This window comes from Arvicanthis niloticus, chromosome 1, assembly GCF_011762505.2.
Source record: "Arvicanthis niloticus isolate mArvNil1 chromosome 1, mArvNil1.pat.X, whole genome shotgun sequence".
NCBI classification, from domain to species: domain Eukaryota; kingdom Metazoa; phylum Chordata; class Mammalia; order Rodentia; family Muridae; genus Arvicanthis; species Arvicanthis niloticus.
In genome coordinates, this window is record NC_047658.1 from 58,990,913 (window position 1) to 59,005,337 (window position 14,425).

The window sequence follows — 14,425 nt, forward strand, 5'->3', positions numbered from 1 at the left end:
TAAATAAATAAAATATACAATAAAAAATGTTGGTGATGCTTAATTTCCATGGGAGCAAATTCCAGGTGATGCAGTAACTAATTACATGTGACCACCTGGGTGAGAGTCATCAGATTACATACTCTGAAGCAGTTACAAAAACAGAGGGGGGGTAGTCACACCCCTATCAGATTTAAATCTCAAGTTTTGAGATTTCAGGAGATTGAACATGCTGGCCAGTTCTGTGCTATTTCCACTTGACCCACATATTGACAGCCATGGGGTCCTTTCCTTCTCAGAAAAGGGGACAGAACAATGAGCTATGGAAGGGTGGGACTATGAGGAGAGGAGGGAGGTGGCTGCAATTGGGATTTAAAGTGAGTAAATAAATAAATTAAGACAAAAATAAGTGATGACATGCCAACAAAAACGAATATTAATAAAAGTTTTAATTTAATGACGACAACATCTGGAGAAGACAATGTTGGAGCAATAAGTAAAAGTACAGATGGCTTTTTCTTCTTAGGAGTGAAGGAATGCTAATTTCTCTGCTTCACTTCTTGCATGTGCCTTTAAAGTAAGTATTTCCAAAAGAAGCAGTTTTTGTAGATTCAGCAAATAAAGCAAGCCAGCCTTTTTCTTAAGCACATGAGTTCTGCTTTTTGTGGTTAGCTGACTCCTCCTTGTGTGCCATCTTGATTTTGTGGGAAGTAGTAGAAATCGTGTTTGAGAAGGATTATGATTTCCCTCTGATATCCATTCTAGGGGAAGAATAAGTCCCAAATATTTTCACAACTTTCCATGCCCCTCACTGGATATTTATAATTTTGTGAGTGTATTCTTACTGTTTTTTTAAAGTCTCTTCAAGTTGCCAACCAAGTTACAGAAGAAGATTCAAGAAATCGCCAGCATGCTCACTCCTTTCAAAGACTCCATAATGGCAACACAATGTCCTAAAGTCAGGATTGCCTCAGGAAACTCAAGAACTTATAAGTGTTTCTGCTTTCCAACTATTTAGAGAAGGTAGCAACTGGGAGTTCATAGGAAATAGCACTCTCCTATAAAAATAAATAATAATAAATATCAGATAGAATCGTTTTTTGTTAGACTACAAATGGATTTGGCTAGATCAAAGATCTCCAGTGTTCCAAATACATAATTTGGTCATTTATTTCCTTCAGTTCAAAAAGAAGGTTGGCATCAAGGTATGCCTATTTCTGGATGTTACCTAGATAGCTTGGCTTTCCGTTTCAGAGAGGCTTTTTATTCATGCAAATTCAAGATCAGAAACAAAACAATACACGGTGCAAAGAGGACCCATGATTTGATCAGATATTTATATATTGAAGAAAGGCTGGAATGAATGGCTTTAATGAGTTGCTGCATTTAGATCCCTGTATCTTTCTTAATTCTGTCTCAAAAGATGTCTGGACAGCTTCAGCTGAGCTACAGTGAGCCTCCCTTGTCATGAAACTCACTCAAGACAAGAGGATTATATTCTAAAGCAATTTAAAGAAGCTTTCAAATGCAAATCAACAGAAAAAAACATTTTTAAAGCATTTCAGAATATTTAAATGGATTATAATTTTAGTTAAAATTTGTTTTATGCATGATAGAGATAGGAAGCGGAAGGTATTAATGAAACAGAGACTTGTCCATGAACTTTACTTGATTCCATTCTAGTAATACCAGTGTATACTAGCACACAGCCTTATGTTTGCTCTTTGTGGTTTAATGAGACAGGAGAACGTAAATTCAGATTGCCTGATCCCACAGCACTGAGTCCTTGGAAACTTGAAAGCAAAATCCATCTTGCTTTGCAGAAGCATCAAATTGCTCATCCTAAATTACAAATCCAGAGATACAAGGTATTCGCTGAAGAACACTCATCTCAAAATAATATCCTTCCTGTCTACTTAGGGAGGGTTTAAGTTAAGGTAGGAGTCATAACAATACACCAGAAAAGATTTAAAGACATCATTTCAACATGAAAGTTCTAGAGAAATTAAATAAAAATGAAAAATTCAGCATTATGATGAGCAAATAGCACAGGAAAAAATCCATTCCCTCAATGCAATGTTTTATGACTAGATTATTTTATAATATTCATAGAATGGAGGTAAATTAATTGAAATTTTTCTTTAAAATTTTTATTTTGAAAGAGCATTGCTAAAATTTGAAAAAATTTGAAATACCTGCTCAATATATTGATATCTAAATTAAGGCATGACATGTATTTTGCTCAAATACATAGCAAAATAGTTTTATACACTTTTAATATGGTTTTACTGCATTTTGAAAACACATGTAAGCAAAAATTTTACCATAATCTAGAAATAGATGTCAACATAATTATGATCCTTTTATGCTCTAAGGCAAAATATTATATTTCTAAAGTCTACCAATAAAATGATTAACTAGTGGAAATAATTATATAAAGAAAATATTTTGGTAATCATAAAACCTCAAGCATTCTTAGGATGCAATGACATTATAATTAAATTATGGAACAGTCATATATGAACCATAAGAGGGAAATGCTTTCCCTCAACTGTTTGAGGCTATGAAACTGGTATTAATTACTTAATAATAATAAATATTATTAATCAGCTTGCAACTGGTATATTAATCAAAGAAAAGTAAATGCATTCATTGTATATACAAGGGTATGTAGAAAAGGGTGAACTCAAACATAAAGAAAGATTAGAAGCTTATACAATATCTTCACAGAACAGAATGAAACTAATAAATTTTTACAGGAGACAAATGGCCCCCTGCATAATAAAAAAAAAATTGATAGTTTTGAAGGCTTTATTTATATACAGTATTGACTTCCAATAACCTCCCCTTTTAAAGAGAATTTTATATTTGTTTATTTTATGTGTATGAGTTTATTTCCCAAAATAAGTGCACTACAAGCATGCCCAGTTCCCATGGAGGTCAGAAGAGTGTGTCAGATTCCTCAGAAATGAAGTCAGGGCTGGCTCTGAGCCACCTTGTGGTACTGGGAACCAAACCCAGGTCCTCTTAAAAAGCAACAAGTGATTTTAACTGCTGAGTCCAGCCTCCCATTCTCCTCTTTTTAATGTTGTAATGAGTATTGATCTTGGCTTGTGATGAGCCTCCAGCAGGACTGAAGACCTTACTTTACTTTTAGAGGGTGTGTCTTTACATAGGAAGAGACTTGGAAGGAGAACTCTAATTATATTTTCTGGTTTTCTGTTACTTTCATCAATGTAGACAAAGTGTCAAAGTGGCACTTTGAGTTAGAGCGTTTCAAGCCTCAATTGCATGTTACAATTATTCTATGTTTGCTGAAATTTTCTTCACTTAAAACATATGTCACTATCTCTGTACTTAAATGTGTGTGTGCATGTGTGTGTGTATGTGCACGTACACATGCGTGTGGGTACTCACAGTGTCCAGAAGGTGCATCAGATCCCTTAAAGGTGGAGATGATGTATTTTATGACCTGATTGTGACCTGATTGACTTGTGTGCTGGGACTTGAACTCTCGTCATCTACAAAAGCAGTAAACACTCCCAAACACTGAGCCATTTCTCTAATCCCAGGTTTAAAGTTTAACTAGAGAAAAAAAATAATGTCATAGATTCAAAGTTATCAAATATTACCAAGTAATTATTGAGTACTATGCTGGCTACTTTTATGTCAACTTGATACAATTTGAAGTGATCTGAAAGGAGGATTCTCAATTAAGAATAAGATTTAGCTGTAAGGCATTTTCTTAATTAGTGATTGATGTAGGTAGCGCCATTTCTGGACTGGTGGTCCTGGGTTCTACGTAAAAGCAGGCTGAGTAAGTCATTGAGAGGAAGCCAATAAGCAGCACTCCTCCATGACCTCTGCATCAGCTCCTGCCTCCACATTCCTGTGCTGTTTGAATTCCTGTCCTGACTTCTTTCAAGGATGGACAGTGATAAGAAAGTGTGAATCCCAATAAAATTTTTCTTCCCCAACTTGCATTTTGGTCATGGTGTTTTGTGGCAGTAGTAGGATACCTAAGACAAATTGATACCAGAATGGTAGTGAATTGCTGTTACAGATTTAATCATATTCCTTTTGGGATGGTTGTGATAGGATTTTGGAACATTGGACTAGAAAGGCTATTGAGTGCTGAAAGATAAGTGAGCTGTATGTGGGAACTTGAACAATAAGAACATTGAGAGCAAGGCATATGGTGGAGAGCTGGCTTATGAAGTTTCAGAGAGAAGCAATGGCTTTCTTGGGCCATTTATGTGAAGAATCTGTGATGCCTGGTTAGCTGGAGCTGAAGAATTGGTCACTTAAGAACAGATTGATTAACAAGAGGCCAGAAAAATTAAATTAAACATTTGTTTCGCTGCAACAATTAATGCTAGCTAGCTGGGACTGAAGAATCAGCTATAATTAAGAAGAGCATCGTCGTTGAGTGAAATCTGGGAACTGTTTCCACAGAGTCAGCACGTGCAAGCTGTGTTTAGAGGCTCCCAAGGTTACAACTTGTGAGAGTCTATCAGTTGGTACTGGTTTTAAATCCATGGAGGAGTCATAGAAAGTACCATGAGGCTTGCCATTGTGGAAGACAAAAGAAGTCATCAAATTAAAGAGTAGCAGTTGAAGTCCTAGGGTTGAAAGGATCATGGAGAGTAGCTGAGGTTTTGAACTATGAAAAGACCAAAGGAGAGGCTATTAGGGAAAACACAGCCCAGTTTTCAAAGAAGACCCCAGCTTTTTGGAGATGTCAGTACAACCAAGAGCACAGTAGCTTTAGAATAGAGCCATCTGGAGCCTAGAATACAATCTGCGTGTTCTGCAAAGGGTAGAGCTAGAAAGGGGACCCAAGTGCAATGGAGGAATCCAGAAGATCGTGAATGAACCCCAGATATTAAACATTGAATGACTCATACTGTTGAAACGTTGTCTTTCTTTGTTCAGTTTGTGGCTGTGCCCTTCCTCCTTAAATTAAGAAAATATTTTACTTGTGTTTGTTTGTTTGTTTGTTTGTTTGTTTGTTTGTTTGTTTGTAGGAGCCCAGATTTGAGAGACTGAAATTTTAGAAGGTTTGGGATTTTAAAATACTACATTTTTATAGACAACAAACGTTTAAAGTGAATTTGTAAGGGCTGTGGAACTTTTGAGTTTGTAATATGTTTTATTATTGTAGTATTTATTAATCTGATTTCTTGGGGGAAAACAAAAAAGAAAAGTTATGTCTTAAAGGTAATGTGTATCAAGTTGATGAGTGGTCAATTTTATGTCAACTTGACAGGCTAGTGTCATCTGAAAAAGGGAACTCCAACTGAGATAATATTTCTATAAGATCGGGCTGTAGGTATGCCTGTATAGCATTTTATTAATTAGTAATTGGTGTGGGAGCTCCCAACCCATTGTGGGTGGTGCTATCTTTAGACTGGTAGTTCTGAGATCCACAAAAAGCAGATTGAGAAAGCCAGTAAACAACACTCCTCCATGGTCTCTGCATCAGCTTCTGCCTCCAGATTACTGTGCTGTTAGAATTTCTGTCTTGGCTTCCTTCAGTGATGGAATATGATGTGGAAGCATAAGCCAAATAAGCCCTTTCCTCCCCAACTTTCTTTTCAATCTTGGTCTTTCACTGCAGCTACAGAAACCCTAAAATAAGGTCTTATTATTAGTATAATTAGTGTAATTTCTTGTTTAATGTTGCAGTTGAAAGAATATTGGTGTGTATGTGTCCATCTCTGTGTATGAGAAAGAGACAGACAGAGAGAGTATATACGCATGTGTTTAATTCCAGAGATGCACATAACTAAGTAAGAAGATTTTATTCTATTGGACAATAACAATAGTAAACATCACTGCCAAACATTTATTGATTATTTAGGTGCTAATACTGTTCTCTTTCATTTTAAGCACTTCTGTTTCATTTCCACACTTTTATAAGATTTGTTCCATTCTTAACCTCACTCTGTAGATGAGGAAGCTGGAAGTAGAGCCCATTAACCTTACTTATATCTATCATTAAACACAGCAATTTATCTCCTCTCCTTCTAGAAACCTCACTGAAATGAATATCATAGAGCAAAATGCTACAGGTTCTTAAAGAAAAAAAGAGAGAGGAGAAGATTGCTGAAGGGAGGTCCTGTTAACCCACAAAGGAAGCACAGGCAGAGGAAATGAAGTCACCAAGTACTGGGAAAAATCTTAAAACGCTGACATCTGGATCCCAGGACCTCCTATTTCTCTTCTCAGATGTTAAAAAGCGATATAGATCAAAAGCACGTGCTTTGTGCTCATCTGAAAGAGCAACAATGAGTCACTCAGTATACACACATAAGTATGAAGCAGAGCCAAGGTGGGTATACTAAGCAGGATTACAAAAACTCTGCATTCTGCCAAAGACTACAGCATCCTCTAGGCCTGGCACTAGACACAGCAGCCCAAAGAAAATATCTCTAGTTATAAAAGCATGGAGCCTCTAAGGAAAAGTTTGGTTTGCTGTCTACCTGCTATAGGTGCGAAGCTTGCCAGTTAGCGAAGTTTCCCCACATAGAACCTCAAAGACCCTCATTCCTTTTTGATATTCTGGGGGGTATGAGATTGATTGATGAGCATATATGCTATCCATGCATACATGTATTCTTGCATGTGTGTAGACGCTCTTGTGCGTGTGTATGTATGTGTGCTTCTATGCAGATTTGTATGCACAGGCCAAATTTAATACCAGGTGCCTTTCTCCATTGTTCTCAACTTTTATATTGACTTTTATATTGGCTATTTATACAAGATTTCTCACGTAAACCCAGAGCTGGCTAAGTTAGGTACTGTGACTGGACAGCCTGCTCTGGTGGCCCCTTGACTCCTCCTCCAGAGAGCTGGGATTGTAGGTGGGCATCCACACAAATTTACTTAACATTTACATGAAAACTGGAGATTTAAACTCTAATCAGCACACTTCTGCAGCAAACATTTCACTCATGAGTCATTTCTAAAACCCCAGCTGAATTAGTCTTTTTTGAAGAATAAAATTGATTACTTATTCATGATGGCAACATGAATTACTAACATTTGTAAGTTTAAAAAGCAGGTAAGTACAAAAGGCATCACAACACTTATAGCCAATCATGTGTCTGTGTGAACATTAGCATCAACTAACTGCCTAACTCAATTATATTTTACACATTATAAAAAATATTTTAACCTTTGATATTATAATTATGTCATTTCCCCCTTCTCTTTCCTTCCTTCAAACTCTGCCCATATACTCTGTCCCCTTGGTCTTTCAACTTCAAATGCACTGAAATTATGGGAAATGAAGATAACATGGGAAAAGAAATAGAATAAGGCCCATGAAGCAAGAAAAATACACCACAAAGATTAACACAGAGAAAGATAGCTCTTGCAAAATAAAATGTTAATGTATTTAACTGTAAAGTAAAGGATAATCATGCTATACAATCCACAGACCCAGAGAGGTTAAGTAACAAGGGGGACTTAAGGGGAAGTGGGGGTGCAAGGATCTTCCTGAGAAAGGGAAATAGAAGAGATTTCATGGGTGGGCTGAAGGCAGGAGGGCATGGGAACAGGAGGGATCAGGAGTGGGAGTATGGAGGGATAGGAACTGAGAGAGACAACTGGAATTGGATGGCATTTCAGGGGTGAGGCAGAAACTCCATGGAACTTTCAAAGGTAACACTTGCAAAGACTCCAAGTAATGCGGGACACAGAACCTGAACCAGCCATCCTCTGTACCCAGGCAAGGCTTCAAGACTAGAGATTGGGACAGCAATCCATCCACAAAACCTCTGACCTACAGTTTGTCATGCCTGCAGGATGTGCTGTGATGAGAGCCTGGCACAATTGTCATCAGAGGGACCTGTCAGTCTACATCCAGCAACTAATAAAACCAGAAGCAGAGCCACACGGTCATGTATTAGGAGGCACTTGGGAGTCCTGTTGGGGGTTGGGAGGGAGGAAGGATTGTAAAAGACAGCGGGATCAAAGACACCACAAGAACATGAGTAACAGAATCAACTGACCAGGATGCAAGTGGGCTTACAGAGATAAGGGAGCCTGTATGGGTCTGACCTAGATCCTCTACATGTAGGGTATAGCTATGTAGCTCAGTGTTCTTATGGGATTCCTAATGGTGGGAGCAGGTCCTGTCTCTGAGTCATTTGCTTACCTTTGGGATCCTTTTCCTCCTACTGGGTTGCTTCTTGCAGCCTTACTGTGACTTTGTGTGGTCTTATTATAGCTTTTTATGTATGCAGCATTTGGTTGATGCCTGGAAAGCCTGTTCTTTTCTGAATAGGGTTTAAGGGGGATTGATCTGGAGGAAAGAGTAGTTGGGGGGCTGAGAAGAGGGGAAGAAGGGGGAACTGCAGTTAGAATGTAATATATGAAAGAAGAACAAATAAAGAGGAAAATGTTAATATCAGAATTAAAAGACAAACAAGCATTACAAGACAAACATTGAAAATGTCTAGAAAGAGAAATTAAAATGTAGCATAGGAAAAAAGAAAGTCATAACCTAACAATCACAGCACTGATACAAGAGGTCGACTTAATAGTAGGAGTGAATGGAAGTAAGAAAGTAAAGAACATAAGAGAATACGTTACTAAAAGACAATTAGTGTTTATGTATTTCCCTTAACCAAAGTGAGGAGAGCAGCCGACTCCTGATATCCAGGACATAGACAAATAGGATCCACATGCAGCCACACTGTGAGGAATGTTTAAATACCAGAAGTAAAGAGAGGATCCTAAGATTTTATTCAACTATGATTAAGAATGAATTCAGATAAAATCAGGCATTATAATTCAGAATGATCATGGAAAATCAAGATCCTTGAGGGCTATACTCAAGGCACGCAGGGAAACTATTTCCCACCAGAATTCAGCTGCCAGCCAACCCATCAAATGACCTAGTTCTCAATATCTTTACTCCCACAGTAAAGCTTCTTTCTCAAGATTTATGTCACCAAATCAGGAGTGTAGAAATAAAGGGTTTACCTAGAAGAAAGTAAGTAAAAATTCCCATAATATCAAATTTTACACACACACACACAGACAGACACACACACACACAATGTCCAAGAGGACGTCCTGTAAGGGAAGGCTGATCAGGCTGATGAGGCTGCTTCAGAGTAGGAAGATACAGGTCAGCAATACACATGACACCAGGGAAACGAGAAACTACTTATGTTGTCAGAACACTGAGAAAAGTATGGGCTAGCACTCTACAAATCAGATGAGAAAACTAGAGAAAATTACCAATAATTACATAGAAAATAGCAACTGCACAGGTACTTCTGTAACTACAGACAGAAGAAATAATTGTATTCCACAAAAGAATCTATGTGTACTTCACATAAAAATATTTACATAGTTACCATAAAGTAAATATTAAATATTCACATAAGACAAACCACCAGACTATTTAAAATACATGGAATGGGCATGTATATATGATGTGAGAAAAGCTAAATTTCAGCCACACTGAGAAAGACAATAATATCTGAAAATGTAAAATATCCCTAAAATTACATCATTTAACACAATTTTCATTTAAAAAAAATTGTTGTAGTCTTCACTGGTTAACAAAATCAGAAATGTGAAGAAAAGTAAAATAAAAAATGATTTATATTATCATCATCTATTTAATTCCTTTATAATTTTAGAGAATGCAAGGGAATAAAGAGGAAGGAAGGGCAGGAAGGTGAGCAAGGGAGGAAGGGAGGGAGGGAGGGAGGAAGGGAGGGAGGGAGAGACAGGCTTCCTTGCTGGACATGGAACCCAGAGGCTTAAGCATGCTAGGCAACTGCTTGTGAAGTGTTTGTGCTTGTGGGAACTGGACTGAAGATGGGGGAAGGGTAAGAGGGGACCGAGTCACCTGACAAACCCTGGTAAATCTGATTGATTCCAGAGATCAACACCAGGGCAGATCTGAGTTTATTGCCAAGCCCATAAGGTTATATACCATGTTTGAGCCAAGCAAAAGCCCCTAAATCCTTAGCCAATCATACCTCACCGCACTGTGCTCCAATAAAAGTCCTGCCTAATGAGGTAACTCAGAAGGAATTGGGAAATATTACCACCTATGAGGACTTCCCTGAAAATAAGAGAATGGGCCACTGCCCTTGTCTCAGTTCCTTTTTGCTGTCTCACTGGTGTGCCAGGAGCCAATTACCATCTAAATCTGTGTATGACAGATCAAGACTCTTCTGAGGAGTCACAGGAGCCTGTGGCACCTTGCTCTCCATCTTACTTTTTTCCTTCACAGGGTTGACTTCCACATCCCCCACAGTGCATCTTCAGCCCCATGCTGTCCTTTTGAGAGCTGTCATTTATAGTTGTGAAAGTTTCATTGCTTGCATGATAATTGCATCTGTGATGGTGTTTGATCTTTATCCAGTTCCCAGCATTCTGGATGGTTAAGAGTGGAATCACTGGGGCCGGGGAGATGGCTCAGAGTTCACATCCTAGGACAAATGTTGAATGGCTCACTACCTTCTGTAATTCCAGCTCCAAGGGATCTACAACCCCTTTTCTGGCTTTCACGGGCACATCATATATGATTATACACAGAGAGACACACTCAAATACACGTTTCTCCACCTGCACCCAAGCCTTTTTTTCTAGACTGCCCCCAACCAGTTCACCATATGCTTAAGCACAAGTTCCACTGTCATCTCTTTCCTGCAAGCACCTCTGTCTGACATTTAGATAAGGTCTTTTTGCTCCCAGATTCTATGCACACTTAAGTTAGAATGTGATGCTTAGGATGACCAGGATGACTCAAGCAAGGACCGGACTGCTTGAATCGACTATAGACAAACCTTCTGCTCTCAGGACTGATAAGGAGCTTTTGCACTGTGTAAGGAAATTGTTATCACAGTTACTTTTAACTCTTTTTGAACATCAACATTCTTAGTTGAAAGTTCATGAAGTTTATTTTATAATAGGTGATTTATCAAGTGTACAATGATGCAAAACTATTGTAATTTTAATATTTTAAAGGGATTCTATATTAATGACCCGTGGAGTTAGTAGCCCATACAAGAACAATGACAGATTCAAAACGTATGTATTGTATCTACCAAATAGTAACTTAAAATAACTTAAACCCATCTGCAGGCCCCATGAGAGTAGGTCCTGAAGAGCCCCTGGAAACATAGCAAGGCCTCTGGAGATTCCCTGCCCTTGGGTCTTTTCCTCACATACAGCTAAGGTCTAAACTCCCCTCAGCTTGTTCCCATGTCAGTCTTAGGTGCTATCTCTGTCTTTATCTTTGTCCCCTGGAGCCCAAATCTCTTTTCTTCCTTTCCCCAGACCAATTTGTAATTGGCTGCTCTCAAGACCATAGCTTCCACACTCATATACAGTACCACAAAGTCCCACAGACAACAGATGCCAGAAATACAAGAATCCTCATGTGACAAAACTGTGGTAGGGGACATCTGTGGGCAGTATACTGAGAGTACAGTACACAGCTATGTGAAAACTGTTGCTTTAAGTCTTAGGATTATTAAAGATCCACAGTAACTCTCAGCTCTCCACAGATCCATAGTCTATGATGGAAGCCACTTCCTAATGCTTCCTTATACAATCTGCAAAGCCTCTTGTGTTGTGAGACTCAACAGGGCAATAGCATTGTCTAAATACAAACCAATGTTGAAATGTGTCCTTTCAAATAAATCAGTGTTGCCACTGTGACTACCTTATTGACTCACATGGAAAAGAATGTCAAGGACAACAGTTGAGTAGATTCAGGCTAACTCATACCACAAAACTTGGAGAACATTTTACTTTATGTTTCTCCTACAAATTAGTCAAAGGGTGTGTTTGTGTGTGTGTGTGTGTGTGTGTGTGTGTGTGTGTGTGTGTGTCTGCGTGTTCTGTTTCCAACAACAATAACTGACTAATCAGAAACCAGTACAGTTTATGTGAAAACATTAGAAACCTTAGCAGAATAAAAACGTTGAAAGGGATATGATGAGTTGAGAATTCTAGTACCATATTATACTAATGTCTATTCCAACATAAAATGTAAACAATCAGTCTTTTAATTGTGTATGGTGCTTTCCCTTTGGTTGGACAATGTTTTTTGGCCTACTAAAAGATAAACAGCTGAGAAGCAAAACTCATAATAATAAAAAAAAAAATGAACACAAACATACTTAACACATGTATTAGAGCCCATTAATTGGGAGCAGCAGCGGTAACACTGGAAGAGCAGGAATCCAGGTCAGGAAGCTGAGCTTTGGTACGATATCCATCCACAGTGTCTGTGCACAAGTAGTATGTCATGCCATGCTCTTCTTTTCTGAGAGCTTCCAATTGGCTGCACATAAGTGTTCTTTGCAGCCCTGTAAATCGCAATCCTGAAAGAATTCCCACATAAGTAAATTCTGTTTATTTATTCTCATATCTAAAGAATCACATACAATGGGGAAAACATTTAAATGAGAATTAAACCATAATTCTGCCCTCATGTTTGTGACTTTGGGTGTGTCATGGTCTTCTTAGTTTTATTACTACTATGCATTATTAATTGTCAGGGCTAGCTCCAACTTTGGTTAGTGAAAAATAGAAAATTGGTATTTCCTAAAGCAACATGTATAATATCCTTTCTATTTCTTCTTTACCCATATACTACTCTTAATGACCAATGTTCTTTTATCTATCTTTGTATAGTTTTTTAGAGCCTGGAAAGCTATTATATAACATGGAGGTTATAACTAACGAAAACATATAGTAGTAGATATTTTAAAAAATAGATATATTCTAATTCTTCTTGCCTCAAAATGTAACACTAAAAAATAAATGTGTTCATTCCCTACTCTCTAGTTATCCTTTTACTCTCTATGCTTATCCTAGCTCATCATATAGAACCTAAAATAGATACAAATAAAATTCATTTAAAGGGAGAAACTGGCTAGAGTAGAGTATTCCTCTCTTTCCCCTAAAACTCTTGTGCAGACACATAAGAGATAGACGTGTGAAATAGTCTGATGAATATTCTACTAACAAGATTTGAAATGATTTTCAGTATTTTAGAAGAGACACCAGCAACATCGTGATGAGTAATTAAATATTATTAGGCTTTTTAAAATTAATTGGGCAGTAGGATGGTGTTGTTACAGAGTAAGAGAGACAGAGCAGCACGCTCGACTACATCAGTAAGTAAGGCCCACGAAACAAATATTCTGTTTCTATAGCATTCATTCAACATCCAAGTGTAGAAATGTGCTGTTTGAAGTTTATTTTCTCTTCATTCTCAGAATCTTTAACAGCTTTGTCTAGACTCCTAAATGGTTTTACCAGACCCTCATTGTCCGTCAGACCAAGAACTCCCTCCGGGAGGGAAATAAGTTAGAAACTGCCACTGCCTTCTGTTTTGTTCATGGAAAGTTATGCAAATGTTCATCTGTTCTTTTAAAGTTCTGAGCATCCCATGGGAGCATCTGTCTCCTTGCCAGAATTCAGATTCCTATAAGCATTTAAAGCTAAGGTACACTGACTTACCTGGTGCTTAGAAGGAACCTGGCAAGCAGGTATTACAATATACAAATAACTAGTGATGGTTTATAGGTGACAAACCTCATGAGTAAACTGTGGAACACTCTCTCTTCCTCTCCGATCACTCCAAATCTCACAACCTCCTAAAGAAACCATCCTCCCCATCAGGCAATTCCAAATGATACTTTTAAATTATCTTATCAAAGGAGACCTTGAAATATGAGAAAAAAACTCAAACTGTCTCCCACTGTTCTTCTCCCACTCCTTCCCAAACTGATAACATATTGGCTAGTGAAGATGTTCCTGAACTAAATGTTAACTATTTGGCTATCAAATCTGCACACCACTACATCAGATCCTTTACTGTAGCCAAGAAATATATCCCTCCTCTTTGGGAAGAGCTTTTCAACCAAGAGTTTGAAGAAAAGTTTTGTTAGGAGAAACTTGTCTACTGGGCACTGCTATTCCCCAGTGATGGTAAAGAATGCTACCCAGGAGAAAGCAGAATGTAATTAATTAGGTGTATCCACAAACATCCTGAGATTATCTCTTGGTGAGAGAGGTGCATGAAGAACATACAAAGACACTGATACTTGGTAGTAATATAACAGTGAGAGAGAAATTCTCACTGTGATGTCTAAATCTAGGGCTGTCATGCTGTGGTATGCACCTTTCAGAAGAAAACTTGTTTCTTTAGCTTCACTGGGATCTCCATGCCTTCCATGTGTCATTAGTCTTTGTCCTGCACTGAAGATGTCTCCTTACATGTTACAGTTGCTCCCAAGACATTACAAAGATCCGGGTCCATCTTCTCCCTCCATACTCACCTCATGACCTTGATCAACAACCACACAACATATCCTAAAACTATCTTTATAAAGTAAGTGTGTGAGAATATATTAATAAATTAGTATTTATTTTTGTCTCTCTTACTTTGGAACAA

General features: G+C 38.0%; 1 long non-coding RNA gene across 1 annotated transcript in view; it reads right to left on the reverse strand.

The window, feature by feature from the left end:
- Positions 1-448: 448 nt before the first annotated feature.
- Positions 449-14,425, reverse strand: part of LOC143442905 (uncharacterized) — a 36,692-nt gene continuing 22,715 nt past the window's right edge. Inside the window, exons 3-4 of the long non-coding RNA XR_013111518.1 lie at positions 12,141-12,344; positions 449-1,037 (exon numbers count right to left, since the gene is read on the reverse strand). This is a non-coding gene — a long non-coding RNA (uncharacterized LOC143442905). The remainder of the gene's footprint in view (positions 1,038-12,140; positions 12,345-14,425) is intronic.